The sequence below is a fragment of the Marmota marmota genome, unplaced genomic scaffold, assembly GCF_001458135.2.
Source record: "Marmota marmota marmota unplaced genomic scaffold, marMar, whole genome shotgun sequence".
Classification (NCBI taxonomy): Eukaryota; Metazoa; Chordata; class Mammalia; order Rodentia; family Sciuridae; genus Marmota; species Marmota marmota.
This window is the reverse complement of record NW_025999913.1, coordinates 17183172-17204681: the sequence shown is the minus strand read 5'-3', so window position 1 is coordinate 17204681 and position 21510 is coordinate 17183172. Positions and strand designations below refer to the sequence as shown.

General features: G+C 37.9%; 1 long non-coding RNA gene across 3 annotated transcripts in view; it reads right to left on the bottom strand.

Moving 5' to 3' along the window:
• LOC125615606 overlaps window positions 1-21510 on the bottom strand; it is an 84040-nt gene that overhangs the window by 49564 nt on the left and 12966 nt on the right. For all 3 annotated transcript variants that reach the window (XR_007346275.1, XR_007346277.1, XR_007346276.1), the window contains exon 2: window positions 496-1038. This is a non-coding gene — a long non-coding RNA (uncharacterized LOC125615606). The remainder of the gene's footprint in view (window positions 1-495; window positions 1039-21510) is intronic.

Genomic DNA, 21510 nt, shown 5'->3' with positions numbered 1-21510 from the left:
ACTTAGTGAAACTGTCAGTAGAAAGTCCCCTCCTCAAAATAAAGACATAAAATAAAGGAGACTGGGGATGTAGCTCAGTAGTAAACTACCCATAGGATGAATCCCCAGTACAAAAAGAGCAAAAAATATTTTAAACCCAGTACAGAAGTGCACAAAATAATCATACCAACTCGGGAGGTTAAGGCAGGAGAATAGCAAGTTCAAGGCCAGCCTCAGCAACTTATGAGATACAGTCTCAAAATAAAAATAAAAAGGGTTAGGTATGTATCTCAGTGGTAGAGCACTTTGAGTTCAATATCTAGTATTGAAGAAAAAATTACAAATATTTCACTTAATGGAGATAAGGCATTTAAGGCTTTAAAGTCTGGATCAAGACTACAATATTGAGTTGACTTTGCCTCTACTATTCAACATTGTTTTAGAGTCCTGGCCAATACACTGTCACAAGAAAGTGAAGAGGCCTTAAGATTACAAAGAATGAAAAACATTTCTTACCTTGTCTTGTTGTTAAGTCTCTCATTCATTCACCACTGACGTTTCGGGGTCTGGGGAGGATGGCTCCCTTGCTGCTTCTGAAGTTCTGCTTGTTTGGGGCATTTGGGCTGTTGCCATCCTCCCCCATAGGAACGTGTCCAAAGCATGAACTTCAAGTGCTATTTTATCCAATATATCCTTGGTTCCTGTCTCCTTCTGCTTTAAACCTGCTTTCTCTTTTTTAAATCTCCTGAATTATATCCATTTATCTTATGTGGCTAGTTGATTCATATTCATGATTCTTAAATATTGAATGGATTTTAGGGGGTACTGGAGATTGAACCCAGAGGTGTCCATCACTGAGCTAACCCCAGTCCTTTTCATGTTTTATTTTAGACATGGTCTTGCTAAGTTGCCCAGGCTGGCCTTGAGCTCACCATTCTCCAGCCTCAGACTACAAAGTGGCTTGGATCACAGATGTGCCACTGTGCCCAGCCACAATGAACAGATTTCAGAGACTGGATTCACACTTCCATGTATAGGGGAGATCTTCAGAACTCACACCTATAAGTTGGAGAAAATAATCTAATCAGTTTAGCAAGAATGAGACATGTTGAAACAATTTAATGCACTAACATTTATGGCATATTAAGGTGAAGTTCTTACATTAATGATAGGCAACAATTTCAATTTTGATTTTCCCCAAATGGTCAAAAATGGTATCTTATTTTCAATTTTCCTCAATAACTATTCAAATTGATGATATTTTCAATATAAAACTAATTAGTTTGAAAAGCAGTCATCCACTATCAATTTCCAAATATAACAAGCGATCACCCATACAATTGCCTGCTAAAAGAATTTTATTGAAGTTGAGACAGCATTTAATCAATATTTTAAATATTCCTTTCAAAGGAAATATATATTTTCCATTTTAGGTTATAAACCTTAAAATGTTTCTAATAATTATAATAATCCAATACAGTTATGTTTTGAAATCATCAGTATCCTTTCTTGTTAAATTCCTGTTGTCACCAGTAGGGCTCAGCTTTCCTTGTTGCATTACACAACAGAGAATTGATGATAAATTACTTATTATAGAAAGTTTCATAAGCATTAAGTATTGATGGTAGAAGATACTTCACAAAAATGAAATTAACCCTCATGCCACTTTTATTAATTTTATCTTGGCTGCTCTTAGATTTTTCTATGCCAATAAATGTTGTCACTTCTTCTTCTTTTAGTAGTTGTTATAAATGATAGATATTAATTTATACTTTATTTTTAGTCAATTTTGTTATTTAATTAAAAAAAAAGTTTAATAAAAGCTCAGAGGTTTCACTTTCCATATAGTTTTGCTTAAAGGTCCAAAGCTGAGTGAAAATGTTACAAGACAGAAAAAGAGGAGTGGGGGGGGGGGGATGAATCCTATGAAGAAAAAAAGAGGCTATTAATAGAATCTCTCCTGAGAAAATATAGACCTCAGACCAACAAGACAAAGACTTCAAATCAGCTATTACAGCTAATGTCAAAGAAATAAAGACAGTTCTAAATATTTAAAGGAAAGTATGAGAATTTTTCATAAAATAAAAAACATTAATAAGGAAATGTAAATTATAAAAATTCTGAAATTGAAAGGTTCACTGCAGGGACTTAACAGTAGGTTAAAATTACAGAAGGAATAATTTAGAAAGTGGGGAGGCTCATCAACTGGGATTATTCGGTCTGTGAAGAGAAAAACAAAAGAAAAGGCACTGATAAATACAAGACAGAACTCCCACAAGGGGGGCAGAAAACGGCAGCAGATATTTGGTGCAGTAAAAAAATCATTCTAAAGTTGATGAAAAACATTAACTTCCATATTCGAGAAGTTCAATAATTCCAAACAGAATAAACTCAAAAGAGATTCATACCTAGACTCTTCATAGCTAATCTCAAGCCAAAGACAAACAGAAATCAAAGAAAAAGAAAAATGGCTTGCACAAACAGAGAAACCTCAGAGGAGTCAGAGAAGAATTCGCAGAAATCACGGAGACCAGAAGGAAATGGCGTGGCGTGCTGCAGCTGCTCAAGGAGAGCCCCTCGGTGCCAGGGCTGCCCTCCAGTGCAGAACTCCCGCCTGGCCTGCACCAGGGCGCTGGGTCAATCCCCAGCAACATGGAAACAGAACAAAACGACAATGACAAACAGCAACAAATTCTATACACAGCACAAATATCCCTCAAAAGTGAAAAAAATTGAGACATTCTTAGGACAAAAAAAAAAAAAAAAAAAAAACGAGAAAACTTGTCACTATCAGACTTCCCTAAAAGAAACTACTAAAGGAGTTCCAAATACCAGATGAAATGACATTGCAGAATAAATTGAATCCAAAAAAGAAATAAAGAGCACCAGAAAAGTTAACTGTATAGGTAAACGTACAAGACAATATATAAATGTATTTTTGTCATACTACTTTCATTTTTTTAGTTTAATACAAACTGCATAGAATAATGATTTCAAAAACTATTGATAAACTATATATAATAAAGATAAAAGTATAATAATATAACAAAGAAATAGAAAGGGAATGGGTTATATTCTTGCATCATTTTATACAACTATTAAAATTATGTTATCGAATTCATCTGTTTAAACTACTTAAGTTAAAATGTTAATTTCCATCCCCAGAGGAATTATTAGAGAAATATTTTTTTAAAAAAGAGTAAAACAAATTTTACATGAATTAGAATGCTAACCTAGAAAACAGCTATGGAACACAAAGGAAAATAATGATGTAGGAGTAGAGAAACAAAATAAATAAGTAGGAAGCTAGCATCTTACATCTCTCCTGTGGGTAATTATACTACATGTAAACAGACCAGAGACTCTAGACAAGTCAGACACTGAAGGAATGGTAAAAAAAAACTGATCAAACTCTGTGCTGACTACAAAACACACGTTAGTTTCAAATACACAAATAAGTTGATTAAAAGTAGATGGATGTAAAAAGATAACACTAAGCAAAAAAGTACCCAAAAGAGAACTGAAGTGATGGTAAAAAGACTTTAAGAGTTTCTACTAGAGACAAATTAGGATTTCCAAAATGATAAAAAAGTGAATGGCTCACAAAGACCTAATAACTCATAGACACACACCTACCAATGAAGCCCCAAAATACATGAAGCAAAATCTGAAGAACTAAAGTGAGAAACACACAATTCAATGACAATAGTAGGGATAGACTTCAATGCTCTGCTTTCAATAGGCAGAAGATGGATAAGGAAATAAAAGATGAACAAAATCATAAACTGGCAGACAGCTATAGAACACTCCACCCAACACCACAAGACACACTCTTCTTATGTATCATGAAGCTTTCTCTTAAGACACACTATACATGTCCTTAAAGTAAACCTCAATAAACATAAAAGGACTGAAATCATACCAAGTATGTTCTCTGACCACACAGAATGAAATGTTAGAAAATAATTTACAAGGAATTTGAAGGAATATATATATATATATATATATATATATATATATATATATATATAGAGAGAGAGAGAGAGAGAGAGAGAGAGAGAGAGAGAGAGAGANAGAGAGAGAGAGAGAGAGAGAGAGAGAGAGAGAGAGGGGGGAGGGGGAGGAAGGAGAGAGAGAGAGAGAGAAATTAAGTGATGGAACCTTAAAAAAAGTGGAAAAAAGCATAGTCACAAGAAAAATTAGAGAATATTTGAGAGGAATAAAGAAGAAAATATGTTATACCAAAATTCATGGGATGCAGTTGTATTAGTTTCTGTGGCTGCTATAACACAAAGTACAAAAGCAATCAGAATAGAAAATGAATAAAAACCACTTGGATTAGATAGGCATGAAATTATATACCCAATCTCTAAAGAATCCACTAAAACACTCCGAGAATAATAATGAAATACAGTAAAGTCTTAGGATACAAAATCCATATGCAAAAATCAATTGTTTTTATATGCATTGGCAAAGAATAACCTGAATATGAAATTAAGAAAGCAATCATACTACCAAGAGTGCAAGAAAATAAATAAATAAAATAAATAAATAAAACACCTAGGAACAAATTTTATTAAATAAGTACACTAAAAGCTAGTAAACAGCCCTGAAAAAAAAAGTTTAGAAAGGCTTAATAGAAATATATTCCTTGCTCAGAGATTGGCAGAATTATTATTGCTAAAACAATAACACATTCTAAACTGATGTATAAATTCCATGCAATCCATACATACCACAATCCCACCTGGAATTTTTTTAAAAGAAGAAATTGACTTCATCATCCTAAAATTTATGTAGAAAGGCAAGGAACTTAAAAGAGTCAAAAAATTTTTTAAAATGCCTAGAGAATTCATATCTCTTGATTTCAAATCTTTCTCTGTATGTACAGTAATCAAGACAACATAGTACTGACATTTATATACACACATACTATGAGGATGGCCTTAGGCCGAGCCTAAGCAGCTTCATTTTAAAAACTCCAGTTTGAAACCTGCAGTCTCACCAGGCACACCCACAGAGTCCTCCAGTGTGGCCTCAAACAAGTCACTTCCCCTCGCCCTGATAAACAGAGTGAAGCCCCTGGCAGGCTGATAAGAGGGAAAGATGAGGAGATCAGGGTGGGGACCACCAGACCAGATGTTTCTGTCCCCAGGGTAAATGATGTCATGGAGAAATATGGAGCTGATAAGGTTGAAAGGGGGGGTCAAAACCCCCCAAATTTAGTATAAATAATAGAGCTGATGAACAGGGATTCCGCCAGCCGAAACAAGGATGCCCTCGAGCTGGAGAGCCTGAGGAGGACCTGACGTCCCATCACTTGTCTTCATTCCTAAGCCTCTGCGTGATCCTCACCACTCTCAAACTCTACCACCCCGTCTGGACCCTGGTGAGAGCCGCAACTTCTCTCTACAACCCTCTCTTCAACTTGTCCACTCTACACCATGAAAAGCCTGCCTTGGTTCAGGACCTGGTCTCCGCGGTCTAAGTGAGTGCATCTACTGAACTTAAAGCCTAAGGCTTAAGACTTGTGAACTTAGCCTGCAGAGGGAATGTCTGTCATTAGACTGTCATGATTAAGTGTGTTTTTTAGTGCTTAAAATTAATCTAGAATTGTTTGCCGTGAAGTGATTATGTCTATGGCAGTGCCTAGCATTAAAGATTGTCGTTTTCTTGATCAAGAACCTATAGAGTGAAATTGTATTGAGTGATTTGAGTGAATAAAGCATTGAAAGGTGCAGAAGCATGTGGACATTATTTCTCCCCTCAACTGCATACGTCGCAATTTTGCCCCTTTGCCACACAGACATATATACACACATATAAATGAAATGTTATTAAATATCTAGAAATAAAGTCATTTGCTATTCAATTCATTTTTTACAAATCAACCAGACAGTTAAAGGGAGAAAATATAGTTTTCTCAAAAAACGATGCTCAAATATCTGGATGTTCATATGTGAAAGAAAGAAGATAGACTTTAGACTGTGTACGTGAATTAAATCAAATTGGACCACAGACCAAAGTTAAAGAGATAAACTGCAAATTCTTACAAGAAAACATAAATAAATTATAGGCATAAATTTTTGGAGTAGGCAGTATTACACTTAGGTCATCTAATGCATATTCTACAAAAGAAAAACAATAGATAAATTAGATTTATCCCAGATCAAAATTTTCTGTTCATTAAAGGACACATCTAAACACTGAAAAGAAAACTCATAGAATGGGAGAAAATATTTGCAAATCATGTATCTTACAAGGGACTTGCATCCAGAATATATGAACTCTTATGACTGAAGAAAAACTGAAGTTCTGAGAACAGTCCCAAGTGGCTAAGTGGGCCTAAGTTCAAAATGGAGCCTGGCAGGCACTGGACGTTTGGGGATTTGGGGGTAATATACTCGCACTCTTGTGTTCCTGAAAGAGTCACATATTAAACTTTGTGTCATTGCCTGGGCATGTTCCTATTCCAACTGTCAAGATAAGCCGCCCCAGGAAAGGCTCATTTTGCTGCCTGGGCAATGAGCTACAATCTGCAAACAGCCAATCAGGATCAGCCCTTCCTGTATGCTTGCATCCCTCATTTACATAGGTGGACTGCATTGGTAGCTGGGGGTGGAGGGGACATTCTTTACATAAGCCACCCCCAACATTTGTTTTTTCAGGGTGTACTTCTGTTTTGTCCTTAAGTGCTATAATTTGGATTTGGAATGTTCTCAAAGGTCCACATATTGAAAGCTCACCACCAGTCTGTGGACCTACTGACAGGTACTGGAGCATTTAGAAGGGAGGGCCTAGTAGAAGAAGTCATGTCACTGAGGATGTGGGAACCTGGCTGCTGCTGTGGCGGCTGTTGCTGTTCCTCCTCCTCTCCCTTCTTCTCTCCTCCCTCCCCAACCTTCTCTCCTTCCTGGCTGCCATGAGGTGAGCAACTTCCTCCACTATGTGCTCCCACCAAGATGTGCTGCCTCGCTGAAGGCCCCCAAACCTCCTGGCCAACAGAGTGAGCATGCACGGAAATTTTGCAAGCCATGAACCAAAATAAATATTTTGCTTTTTATGAATTGAGTTGTCTCAGTTGTTTGTCGTAGTAACAGAAAATTGACTAACATACCCCGGCTGCATTTCCCTGAACCCTATATTCTGTTCTTTGAAATAAAATATCCCCTTTTTTACCTAACATCATCTTTCCTAGTGAATTTTTGTTAACACAATACAACAGTGAAAAGACAACCTACTTTAAAAAAGGACAAATGTTCAAATATTTATAAGTATACACATACAGACAATTCAGTAAATACACCAAGAGTTACACACGAGTTCTATTCATTAGGAAAACTCAAACCAAGCCACATGAGATGCCGCCAACCCACTAAGATAACCAATGTAAAAAAGATGGATAAAAATTCAAGTTAGTAAGGCTAAGGAGAAATGAGAACTTGGTGCATTGCTGGTTGAATTATAAAGTTGTATAGCTCTTTGGAAATCTACCTAGTCATCCCTCAAAATGTTAAACATCATGGTGTCCTTGTGTCCATCATTCCACTCCAGGTGTTTACACTAAAGCACTGAAAACACATGTCCAAGGGGGGAAAAAAAAACTGTACCTGCATGTCCACAGCAGCATTGTCAATAATATTAAAAAATAAAAACAACCAATGAGTGTCAACTGAAGAATGGGGGAAATGCAATATTTTCATACAGTGGAATGTTAGGCATGAAAAGAATGAAGTGGGAATGAGACTATTATAAACCACTATGCAAAGGTGAAAAGCCAGACAAAGAAGGACCACATGTATGACTTCCTCTACAGGCACAGGCAAATCCACAGAGAAAGGGACAGATTAGCATCTGCCTGGACCAAGGAAAAGGGAAATCGCTGGAGTGACCGCTGAGGGGCATGTTTTTGTTTGGGGTGATGATCTGCTCTAAACTTACATACCAGTGGGTGTGCAACTCTGAACACACTACAAGCAGCATGGACTTTTAGGCTTCGAATGGGTGGATTTTTACTGGATGCAGTGGTGCACACCTGAAATCCCAACAATGTGGGAGCTGAGGCAGAAGGATCACAAATTCAAGGCCAGCTTCAGAGACCCTGTCTCCAAATAAAAAATAAAATGGATTGGGGATGTGGTTCAGTGGTAGAGCACCTCTGGTTCCATCCCCAGTGCCAAAAACTAATAAAATAAAATAGGGTGGATTTTCGGAACCAGCTCTCAAGTGAGCACGTCCATTTTTAGTCGCTGTGCTCAGTTAGGATCATCTGTGGAGCTGCTGTGTGCACTGGAGGTTGTCTTTTTGCTTTTAGATCAGCTCTTCCCATTTTGGCCGCTCTGTGCTGCAGGGGGCGGACTTACGTGGACCTTGCCCAGGACCCCCTTACCTTTGGGCTTTCAGCTGAGTTCATCAGCGGGCAGCTCTGATGGGGCTGGAGGAAGGGAGTGGTCTCTCTGCTTCTGACACTTTCTGTCTGGCTGTAGGAGCCCTTTCAGTTTTGTTTTCAGTAGGGATTTTTAAGATAAATTCCTGGTTTTCGTTCTACTTGAGGTTGGTACTTATGTCTCAATAATCCTCTTGGAACTATGAACATTATACTATCAATAGATCTAACAATATAATCTGGGTCTGCCTTTATTAAAGGTATGAGTGTTTCCCCTTTCCTATTCCCTTCTTCTGTTTTAGTCAACTTCACCTGGGTTTGTCAAGCCTCTCCTTTGTTTAAAAATTCTTCCTTTGCCTATTAATTATTCTGTACTGGGTGCCAGGTGTTCAGTACTGGTTAGTAACTCCTGGTGATGGAACAAGAGGAGTACACCAGGTGGAGGCAGGACCTCGAGGAACCCTGAGGAACCTCTGGGAACCTGCTCTCCCAAGGCCTTTCAGAGGCTGGACCCTGAGTGGTGGGCAGATCTGGTAGATGATTCAGGTTAAGTCAAGCAATTTCTGAAAAACTGAGTTACTGTGTGTTATGTTATGTTTTGAAGAGCAAAAGGCCTTCTTACCCTAAACTACAACAAGGCCTGAATCCTGTGTATTTTATTTTATAATTTACCTATAATTTCATTCCACGTCCACCATTGACTGCTAGCACTTTGGCTTTCTGTTTCCATTACAAACACAGCATCGGATTGGGAACATGCACAGGACTCAGTTAAGATCCCGGTGTCTCTGAAGTATAATTTGCATTGTGTGCCTCAATGTTAATTTTTTGTACAGCAAAATTTTCATGAAGCTATCTTTTTAGCTTCAAACATTTAAATAGGGACTTCATTTATGTTCCTGGTTGGGTCCATTTTCATCTTTTGTGGTGTTTCCTGAGGTATTCATTTTGAATTGCTGTTCAAATTTTACATTATCATTTATTTTTTATGTCGTTGTCTTATCTCCCCCAAATTCATTTAAGCTCTTTGAGACTGCAGACCTTTTCATTTATATTTTACATACATCACACACCTAACACTCCAATGCTGGAGACTTGGAGATGTTCAATAAATATTTCTTAGTTTGATTTATTGCAGTTCTTATTAGTTCTGTCTGCCCAGTCTGGTAGTATGTTCCCTTCTGTTTGGCATAAAGCAGGCAGCACTTGATACACTTTGAAATGTGGTCCAGAGTTAATAATCTCGGAGAAACCTGATATGCCTTTAAACTTCCCAGATCTCTTGTTAGAAAGCTCAGGAGACTTTTAGCATTGCCTTTTCTTATCTGTTACCTCACTTGGTACACATTCATATCTAAAGCAACATCATCCAGTGGACCAGGGCTCCACAAATCTTTGGATTTATTTAAAATTGGCATTTAATATACATATTTTTCTTTCTTTTTAAAAGCACTTGGGGAGAGTTCAGCTGGCAGGTCCCCTGAGCAAAATGGTTTTCTGGACACTGCTTCTGTGTTGTCTCACACCCATGCATCTCGGGCCCTGTAACTTGAAAACAGGAAAGGAGGAAGGGAGAGAGACCTTCTGTTCATTACCAGTGGCAATCCACTGGGACTCCGCATACTCGAATATTGTCAATTTGGTAGGAAGCCTGAAGCTATAATAAAGGAAAACATACAGAAATTCTAAAACAGTAAGCCAGTTCCATATACATCATAATAATGTTCAAATGGACAGAAGCTTACATTATTATTCTCCTTGATAGAGGCTTAATTATATAAATAGTTCTGTGGATCTTGCCCCCCTTAAGGATGAATCTTCACAATTCATATAAAAATCATTGAAGAATATCATCATCTCCATGTGTGTAAATAAGCACGTGTTTGCCAGCAAATAAAACAAACATCCGGGTGATTGACTGGATTTCTTTCATTTTTCTTCCAAAGCCTCGAAAGACATTAGCAATGCACGTTACTTGGGGTTCTGTGTCTAATAATCTATTAACTAAAAGCCATGTTCATAAAGAAAAGAAGTTAAGAGTTTGCTTCAAGTATTATCCCTAAAAACACTGAACATGGCGACAGTGCTCTGCTCTCTGCCCCAGCTAGAGGCTGTACTAGGAAGATAGTGGGATATAAGCATGGGTGAAGAGGTGCTTCTTCTGTAATTGCTGCACATGTACTTGGGCACAAGTGACATCCTATAGATGCTGTGTTGATAAATGCTATAGAAATGCACCTGGGCACCCAGAGATAAGACAGCTGAATGGATATGAGTTCCAAATGGTAGCAATCCCTGAGGTCATTTGCTAGAAGTCCTTTTAAAGGATTGAATGATTAATGGATACAGCAATCCCAGGAACCACAAAAAGTCAATTTTAAAGCCATTTTTTTGTTTAGAAAGAATTCTTCATTTTTATGAGCATTAAATTTTGTTATTTTTATGTGTAGTATAGCCCACTGACTTCTAAAATAATTGGAAGCATTAATTGATGGCATCACTAGGATGGGTCATAAGATCTAGTGACAACAGACATCATGACTGAATATTATTCATATCACAAGAACTTTCTGGCTTGTCGCCATTCTTTCCCCACCTCAGACTGAAATTTTCCAGTGACCTTTACCCAGAGTGACCTAGTGTTTTGCAGCTGTCACTAAAAGAGCCCTAATTTAGTTTGATTACTTAGGGAATTGCAGCAGGTAACTGTGAAATAACAAAAAAAAATGGATACCATTGATCACAATGAATGTTTTTCCACTGTTTTTCGGAGGCATGATAATAACAGGATGCCTCACTCTCCGGACCAGTGACTGGCAGGGCTTATCAAAGCTGCCTTTCCCTTTCCTCTGACTTTCCCCTTTGTCTCCTCCAGGGATGCAGAAGTGACATCAAACTGTTCAAAATAGCGCTGCCCTATTATAGATGACCAAAGAGATATTTGCTTTATTTTGAGGGAAAAAAAAATAGTCCTACCCTTTTGTTTTCTGCAAAAACACACACACACACACACACATAAGACAAACAGGATATATTTTTTCATCATTGCCACGTTTTATGTCACCCTTTCCTGCTCTTTTGAAACAAAGAAGTCAATTTTAAAAAGCAAAGAAGAATAAATATATTTTAAAAAGAAGTCACATAACATTTTTCCCTTAGTAAAGTTCCAGTGAGAACACACACATCATGACTGCAGATCTCATTGTCCTAACAAATGACTGCAGACCTCAATCTCTAGTTCAAGAATATAGCAAAAGAAATGGAAATATCTCACACTTGTAAAGCAAGTGGATTTCTTTCAACCATGAGTGTTAACAGTTGGCAGTGAGTTCAATTTGCAGCATGTCAAGTCTTCACCTGGCCTCTTCAGAATCTCTTTTAGCTTCTTTGAGGCAGTTAGGTCTAGATTGAGTCACATCAAGATAATTTCCGTATAATTCAGCTGAGCTGGTTCCATAATATCCCACTTGAAATCACCCAAACAGGCTGTGTTGTCTGGAAAAACACCTAATCATTTATATGGAGGAAACCCAGAGCCCTCCTTGGCCTCCTTGGTGCCATGCATATGGATTTAATCATGCATCTTTTTCTAGAGCAGTGCTACCCTACAACCATTTTGAAAATGATGCAAACTGTTTATATTCACCCTGTCCAATGTGTCGGTCTCCAATCAATTTTGACTATTGGCATTTGAAATGCTACTAGGACATTTAACTGAAATATTTGAATTTATATACAATTAATTTCAATTTGAATTTATATACCATAAGCTAGTAATAATCACAGTGGATAATGTAGCTCCAGAATTCCCCAGAATCTATCTCGTAGCACATCCTTCAATGTATATTTAAAAAACCAACAACATTTTTGATACTCAGATAAAATAAGAAGCATCTTTCCTTATATTATGATAATAGGAATGTTCAATAGTTTTAGATAATGATAATTAAAAATACAGTTAGGGTATTTTGACCTGAAATTTCAAAGATCAACTGTAGATTCACCATTTTGTACTCCAATTTTAGTTTTACCAAAACCATATTCAGTGGTATTGTAAAATATTTGCAAGTATAACAATGCTTCAGAGAGTCGTATTCATAAGTTCTCAGACACCAGTCAACACACATATTTATCTCTAATGCTAACATGACTAAATAGAGGTACTGTACCTTAATGTTATTTATGTAAGAGGATGTGTAACTGAAAAGGTTCAGATGGGTACATTGAAGACAGCATTTGATTAAGTTTGGGGAAACTTTGTTTGGGGGTAACGTTAAGAATAAGTTTAGACTCCTCATACTCATGGAGAATGTGAAAGAGTTTGGAGCTGGAGAACTGGGAGTATCAAGAGGAGGTTTACTAAGGAGCCATGCTGTAAATTTCTCCCAACCCAAAGAAGACAAGAGACTTTAAATAAATGGCCCCTGTATCTTCTTATTCAGTGTTCCCTGATCAAGGGAGTTTAAGAAGAACATAATCAAGTCATATCAGCAATATATACAGGGTTGGCAGAGAGGGTAGAGACTGCTGGGGTAAGGGATGTATGAATACCTCCCTTATGTATATCCAAGGATCCAAGAAGACCACGGGGCAGAGGTATGTCAAGGTTATTGCCGCAGTCCAGCTGCAGCAAAATAACCGGGGGGTGACGAATAACTTGTGTACGTTGATACAGCAGGAGTGGAAGCCGTTTATTGCAGGACAGGAGCAGTATTTATACATTCCACATAGCTTATCTAATTAGCATAAACTAGATACATCAGTCAACCAATCAGGAATCTCTACACCTAATGGCTCGGTTTTGTTACTTCTCAAACCACTCCCTCTGACATTTTGCCAGGCACCATCCAGACTTGTTTATGAACTCTAACATTCCCCTGGCAAAATGCCAGGTGTTATTTTGACTTGTTTATAGACTCTAACAGTTATAGTTGGATTCCTAGGACACTGGCCATCCTCAAGGGAGCTAAATGTGAAACATCAATTGAGTAGGAGTGAGTTGAGAAGGGAACACACAGAGGTTTCCAAAGAATTCACAATCTCAGGACCACATAGGTTTTAAACATCTACCAAGCCCCATGAGTGCTCACAGCAACTCAGGGGCATTTTGTTAATTCAAGGGCTGCCTGCTGTGCTTTCCTCTAACTTTCCTGTTTCCCAGTCTCTAGGGTCAGGCACTGTGGAAACCAGCTGAGGGGAGAGGCTCTTGAGGCTGAGAAGGAGGAAGATGCCCACCAACTCCAACCTATGGTGGTCTTTCCCACCCAGAGTGAGGAGACACCTTCATACCAATTCAAATTCACAGTTCAGATTCTTAAACTGGGTGGGATTTTTTCTTTTTTTTCTGAAGTGGAGTTTTATTCTGTGCCTAAAAGTATCTTGTAATAAGGTTCTAGAACCTCTGCACATTTTCATGTAGGGGCAAGAGAAGAACTAGGCTCTTAAATTAAAAACATAGTAAGAAATAAAAATAAAATGATTTTAGGATTATGCTCCAAGTCCTGTTCAATATAAGGGTGGGTTGGACAGCAATGTTGCTTAGAAGCAAAAGAAGAAAGGCAGTTGTGATTATGTAAATAAAATCGAAATTTCTTTCCCTCATATGAATAATAAAATTTCAGGTTTTCAGCCAAAGATATATTTATTATGACTGTTAAAAATTGACATCTATGAGTCATCTTTGAGTCACAAGTCTGAAGTGACATTTTTAGTAGGCCACAATTAAATAAATGGATGCTTCAGGTTTTTTACCCAATGCTTCTTTGGAGGGAAATTATAGGAAATAAAAGTATCTTTCTCCTTGTCCACATAAGTAAAAGCGTTCTTAGATTACAGTTAAAACTTTAAACAAGGGAACTGCTTTTCCAAATGAACACCTAACAACATTTGGGAGTACTTTCAATAGTCAATATTATCTGTTGCAAGAATAAATTAGGAATATCAAAGATTTAAATAAGTTAGTACTGCAAGTATAATTCCCCATTCCAATGTAATGTCTATAGTATTCTACGTGAAAAAAAAAAAAACAGTGCTCTAAATCTATTTTTTAATGTGTTATGTTTAACATTCTGGTATCTTCTCAACAGAAAATGAGAAAAATGCCCACGTATGTCAGATTGTCTGCCACAGACAGGAAGTGCATCTCTGACAAAGGCAAATTGAGTCCTGCACGTGGGGAAAGAATGCAGATCTGTTTAAAAGTAGATCATTTGCCCAGACTCATTGGGCTTTACTTAATGGCCAGTTGAAGAATAATCAGGCTTGAATGGATCTTAAAACTTAGTCTAACTTCTATATTGTACAATTTATTGAGCTTAGCATAGTTCTATTGAATGGAACTAAATTGAATTAAAAAATAAAAATAGATTGAGTGTCTAAATGATATTACTACCTTTACAGTACTCAGTGCCCAAGTACTCAGTATCCTGGATAGATTTCCACACACAAAAAAATCATCTTTGCCATCTGACTCTATTCTCAGGTTTCCTTAGCAACAGTTTTCAAACCTGAGCCTGTCTCTGATATACAGGCCTATCAACTTTTGTATCCATCCTAAATATATGTTCAGACCACTGTCCATTGGAGTTAATTTACTATATAGACACAGTCCATTAAAATTTCTGAAAATGTAGAAATGAAAAATTCAACTGATGTTTCTCCTAATCTCCTGAAAACTCAGTATTTAAAATGCCTGGAAAACAAACTGTATCATATAGTGGGTTCATTTTTAATCTTTAGTTTCTCATCTTTGTTCTTTACCGTGAGCTGGGTGAAAGCCGACAGCTGCCCGTCATGTCAGATTAGTTTAGATTACCCCGGTGGTGAAGCATGGGACCCACACACCCTGAGCTGCCACGATCACCTGCTGCCAAAATGTTTTGACCAGCAGCTCCTTTTGGAAGCAGCGCCTTGGACATGAGCTAATGTGTTGGCGAAAGCTTCCTTTAGAGCTTGACTCAGCTAGAAAGAAAGCTAGGATGTTGTGCTCTCTCCCTTCTGAAATGCTCCCCTCACCTCACCCACATATAAAGCAAAGTGGTGGGAATAATGGATTTTCAAAAACGTAAGCAGCGCCATCATTTCTTTTCTTATAGCTATCTCTTATTTCTTACTAGCGAACTTCCCCCCCCCATGACGTTAGCATATTTTGCTTTTAAGGAGAATAACAACATGAACAACAATATTCTGTTTCTTTTAATTCTAAACTTTTTGAGACCTGTTATTTCCTATCACATTTCCTGATTTGTCACCAGAGACAGTTCCAGAGGAAGAAGCCTGGGTTACCAGAATACTTCATGGCAACCTGTCTTCACAGTAAGCACAGATTCCCTTCATAGATGCCACAGCTGTGGATAAACTTTTTGAGGAACATCTATAAACTATTTGGACTTTCTCTCCAGTGGGAAAGGATCTCTCAACACCAGATCAGCCACAGCTTCTGCTCTTAGAATACAGAAAAGAGTAATAGCACAACTTCATATTGATGGACTGGATTGAGACCACTCATTTTGAGCAGGATCTTTATGACCATAAATTCATCAGCATCCCAAGAGCTAAAGCTCACTGGGGCCTAATGTCAATACATGTCTTCTTATTTAATTATTGACACTACTTCAACTTTAAGATACTGATCCATCATGTATCTTTCTAGTTTACAGACTTCTTTAACTTTCTAACGATTTTACATATTAAGAGAACCAACTGAATCTAAAACATTTTTTAGTATACAGGACAAAAGAACTTTCTACGTAAAAATATAAGCAATTTTATATACCAGATTTTCTATGGTTCTAGTTTCAAATATGTAGTCCTGTTTTCTATAGTTATAAGTCAATTTTACAAATCCCAAAATTACAATCTTTTGCCATACTTAATGTGTAGTTTTTAAATTTGGGAATTTATGAAATAATAGAATATACTCAAAATACAGATTCACCCCCCTTTTACTTTTCAACCCTCCTAGTAAATGGATAGCCAAATTGTTCCATCTTACATGTTAAACAGTTAGGTGTCTTTCAAGCTGGAAAAACCTGTTGTTGTTTTTTTCTGTCTGCCAAAGGCAGAGGTGAGGGATGGGAGAGTTTATGTGCCTACTGTTAACTCAAGAGATTTTCCAACAGCTTATTTTTTCCCAATTCTTATGCCTGGACAGATTCTTCTACTCTCTCTCTTTAGGACTGGGTCTAGGAGGAACCGCCTGCGGGCACTGTTTGCTGTGCTTACCACTCCAGCTTTCTCATAGTGATAAAGGAATAATAAAATTCCAGGGGAACTGATTTTACAAGAAACTTGTTGAATAATGCTGATGATCATATGGACTAGATTTAGAAAAGTCTTATTATTTCATATTTTCCATAAGTTTTGACCTGTTATTGCATTTTTTTCAAATATTCTATGATTATAGGGGCCAGGTTTAGCTTAAAACATACTGTAATTACAGAGACCATATTTAATTTTGTACAATAAACACTTGCGAGGCTCTTAACATGTGCCACATAACAGGAATTCAGTGTGTAACTAGGATGAAATGTCTGATCCTGCAGAGTTAGTTTAAATGGAAACGCAGAAATACCTCAAGCATTACAACACAGGGATGCTGAGCAATGGAGGGGCAGAGTTATGCAACTAATGTAGCCAATGAAGGGAATGTTTGCAAAAGAAAGAAAGAAAGTATCTCACAATATGAAGGTGAGTCACTATAAGAAAAACAAGTCAAAGGAAATATTTCATACTCTCAGAATATCAAGATACAAGGCAAAGGGACACCAAACCTCCCTAAGTAAAGAAACCCATGGTTTTTGGGTTTTGCCCAAACATAAAATGAGCCTGGGAGGAGCAGATGATGGAGGCCAGGACAACTGTGGTGGCCACTGTGTGCCAAGCTGCCCTGCAAGCAGGGGAAGGTGAGGCTGGCTTCACATTCCGAGCAGCCACGTGTTGAGAAGTGTTGGCTTTAGGTACAGAGAGAAAAATGGAGTCAGGGAAGCCAGCCAGCAGGATGGTTTAGAGACTCAGAGGAGGGTGAGAACGCCCCGAGTGAGGAAGTGGCAGCAGGCAGCAGGAGGAAAAGAGAGAGGTGATGGTGATAATCACTAGGAGGAGGACTCAGAAGAGTTCCTTGGATTTGGGTGATGAGGGAGAGAAGATTGGTGATGACTTAAGTGCAATGGAAAATCAAGAGTGGTGACACTAGCAGCAATGGGATAGATAGGGAGGGAGTAACAATCTCAATTTTGAAAATAGAAATTGTCATTTGCATTTAAAATTCTGAAGCTTAGGACATAATAAGGGACTAAAGATAACAAAGGGGGTAGGTCATTGGTGAATGGGTAGCAATTAAATGCATGAGATTAGATGGGATCCTGAGGACTCATTTATAGAGTAAGAAGATTGGAGACAGCCTGGGGGATAATCAGGGATATGTTCAGAGGTGGGGAAATCAGTGGAATCAGCACTAAAGAGTGACCTATGGACAAGCAAGTTCTGAAAAGTAGATGGTGTCATGTAAACATGCTTAATGTTATGTGGCCGATAGTCTTGACATCTTGGCTTAGGTGAAATAATGAGGTTTGAGGTATTACCTAGAAAGCTGGCCAAGTCATGTTGTGAAACATCAACACAGTCACCATTAATTACAGGAAACATATTTAATGGCTCATTTTAATCTTTTCAACAATTAAGAATTAAATGTCACAAAGTTTACACACACACACACACACACACACAAAAGGCCAGGGAAATAAGTCAGTTTCTTAAGGTCTCAAAGGTGATAACACAAAATTTTTGAATTTTGGTCTTTGAAACTCCAAGATCCAAGTATTTAACCAATAGTGTTTTGCTTCCTTCCCTAGGTCATTTCAAATCAGTTTTCCTTTGCACACAACTGGGTTTGAATATTAGGCCAGTCAGCTACGGAGCCATCCACTAAGTTCCTACCATGGGGTTCAGAAAATGCTGGGGGTGGAGGGGATGCTGTGATCTGTGGCACTGCATCATAAGCCGCTTCCTTCTTCTGACTTGCCCTTGACTTTCTGTACTTGGTAAACAGAGGACAGAGAAGAAGCACTGTTACCCCTGAGAAGGTTCCATGTGGCACAGAGAGGCGCTTCAAAGGAGGAAGTTAGAGTAATGCGAACTAAAGCCAGGCTGCGAGGATGAGAGCTGTGAGCCATATTGGAAAATCCCAAGGCCTGGGCTAAAATCTCCAAGTCCTGACTTGGAGAAACTTTCCATATAAATGAGACATGTGGATGCATTCCAGGGTGAGAAGAAGGGAGAGGGAGAGGTATGATTCTTTGTAGATATTTATGAATATTTTAGAATGTGTATTTCTGAACTGAGTATCAGCTGTCTTCATTAGTTATTCAGAGAGGTCCAAGAGAGAAAATTTTAAGAATTACTTTTATTTTTTTTCAGATTATAGTAAAATTTTAAACATACACAAAAGTAGAGGGAACAGTAGAAGAAATTCCCAAGCATCAGCATTTTGCTGATTTTACTTCTATTCTTCACTACCTATTGCTTTTGTATTTTGTATTATAAAGATCAGAGGTGTACGTAGTCTGCACTGATTCTTGAACCTATGTCTTCCACTTTGTATTACTGCTGGATCTTCTGAAGATGCCATTGTCCTCATAATGTCCCTCTGGTCAACAATCCTAAAACATATACTAATTGTTACTCAAGACTTCTCAAAGTACCCTTCCTAATTATTTTTTCGTCTTTCCCTCATCTTTGATAAGAGAATGTAATCGAAGCTTACCCTCCAAACAACCTGGACCACTGCTGAAAGAGGTCTGAAATGTTTGTTTAGGGCTAAGATTATCCATGACTCTATAGAATATCTTAATTCTGTATTCACCTTGCTAAATTTAACCACCTTGTACAGTTAGGGCTGAAATTCCATTGTGCCTCTCCAGAATATCTCCAATGGCCGTGAGGCATCTGACTACTATGAGCTCTCAGACACTCACATTTTAAGATGCATTTGGCATTCCGACAGTACAACTGTACAAGATGATTTCTGCATTTTAGATAAGGCTTTAAATATATCCCAAGTATTTCTTCCAGCTAGTCAGAGAACAGCTGACTTTCACGCTCTGATTTCTAGCCTGCTATACACAGGCTAACTCTGGTAAACACGAGTCAAACGCCACACCATGGGTGTTAGTTTGTCCCATAGCTTGCTGGCGTGAATAGCCTGAATATTGTGTACAGGTTTACTAGACCACTCTGCTGGCCCTGCACCCCAGCCCTGAGGAACAGGAAAGGAAGGTTATCCAAGGCAGAAACAATCCTGGAGGTTGATTTTCATAGATTTTCTTAGTCTAATTGCCTTAAGAACACAACAAAACATGCACTATTTCTTTTATCATGATTTTCTTAATTACTAGAATTTTTGACATGGGAAAAGTGACACTCAAGATGCAGACTCTAAACACGCTCTGACTAAAAAGCATCTCCCTTGTTTCCCTGTAGTACATCCATCTCCAAAGAATTCATGAGGCCAACCTGTATTTCTTCTAGGCTTAATCCAGGTGGCCTGTGCTTCCCAGACCAAGAGCAATGTTGGAGTCAACCAAACAGTCAATGTTTTTCATTAGTAATGTATCTGACCAGATGACAGTAATCAAATAATCAGCCCTGAAGCCTGCTTTGCTGATGACTAAGTCACTAAAGGATCCCATCCTCTCAATCCTCACCAAAGCATTCTCCTCTCAGTCTCTCTCTCTCTCTCTCTGACTTATGAGTAATTATAAGCTTTATTGAAGAGTCTATTCTGAGAACTTTATTTGCTTGTTCAAATAAAAAAATAACAAAAAAAGGGCCTATCTCAATTTATTTCTAGACAAAAATATACTCAGGATATTATATGTCTGTCTAGTACAAAAATAATAGACAGGAATCAGAACCTCCTACTTCTCTTGGTATGAACTCGATAACAGGCCCTTTAGCCATTTTTGTGCAATGAATTGTTCATGGGGTTGAGTAGTTTACATATAAATGTGCTGAGTGTAGTCCAGTTACAAATGAATACTGCAAAGTACTTTTTGACAACTTATTAAAAATGTAAGTATGATTCCAAACCCTCAGGCTACTTGATTTTTAAAGTTAAATTTTCTTCTGAAATAGCAATGCATGATGCCTGTCAAAAATCCAGAGCCATAATAGCTTTAGGCTACATTCCAAAAATAAAACTGCAGGCCCTATCAGTCAGCAAAGTGCCAGCGCCTTGTCACACATGGCCTCCTTTAGTGGTCCCTAATTCCTACAGTTGAAATCTGCCCACAACTGTGCTACAAAAAACTGGACCATGTGATAATATGAAACAAATTATGCCTTGTCTATCAAGGTGATGAGCAGGAGTGAACAACCTATTTTGAAGACCCACTGGGTGAGAAAATGACTTACCTTTTCCAAATGAACAATGAAGGCTTAATCAAAATACCTCAACGTGAAATGCTTCCTTGTTCGGCTCCCTCCTCTTTGAAGAAGGGGCAGATACCGGAAGGAAACCTAGAGTTCGTGAAACACCTGCTCTACGCCAGACACTACACACATTTTCTTGCTTTGTTACAGTGATGGATTCTGTCCAACAAGTAGGGATTCTTTCTATGTTTGGCAAACTACTTGAGCTAGGGGAGGGGAGGAGAAATTAAAAGAGTAAAAAAACAAATTCTCTACTTGGAAATTGCCTTTTCTATCTTAAAAATATATGTATACTTTTTAATTCTAGATCTATGTCCCTCAATCTGGGGTAGCACCACCCACATTGGGAATGTTTGCAAATGTACATGTACATGTATGTTTCAGAGCTGGAGTGGGGGTGATCTGGACTTTCCCAATAATTGGGGGAAAGCACCCTCCTGGTGTTTAGTGAGTAGGAGCCCAGGGTGTTGACTTTGGTGCAATGAGACAGACACTCGAATTCAACATGCCAATGTCACCTCCACCTCACCCAGCCATTTGATGATCCCCACCATTCTCTGGGAATTTATTTTATGTAAACATGATAAGAAAGATCATCATTGATATTATTCTCATTAATGTTGAGAATATGTGAAAATTAGAATAAACATTTAGTTTCCATATATATATATATATATATATATATATATATATATATAATGATAATTAGTGGTAAT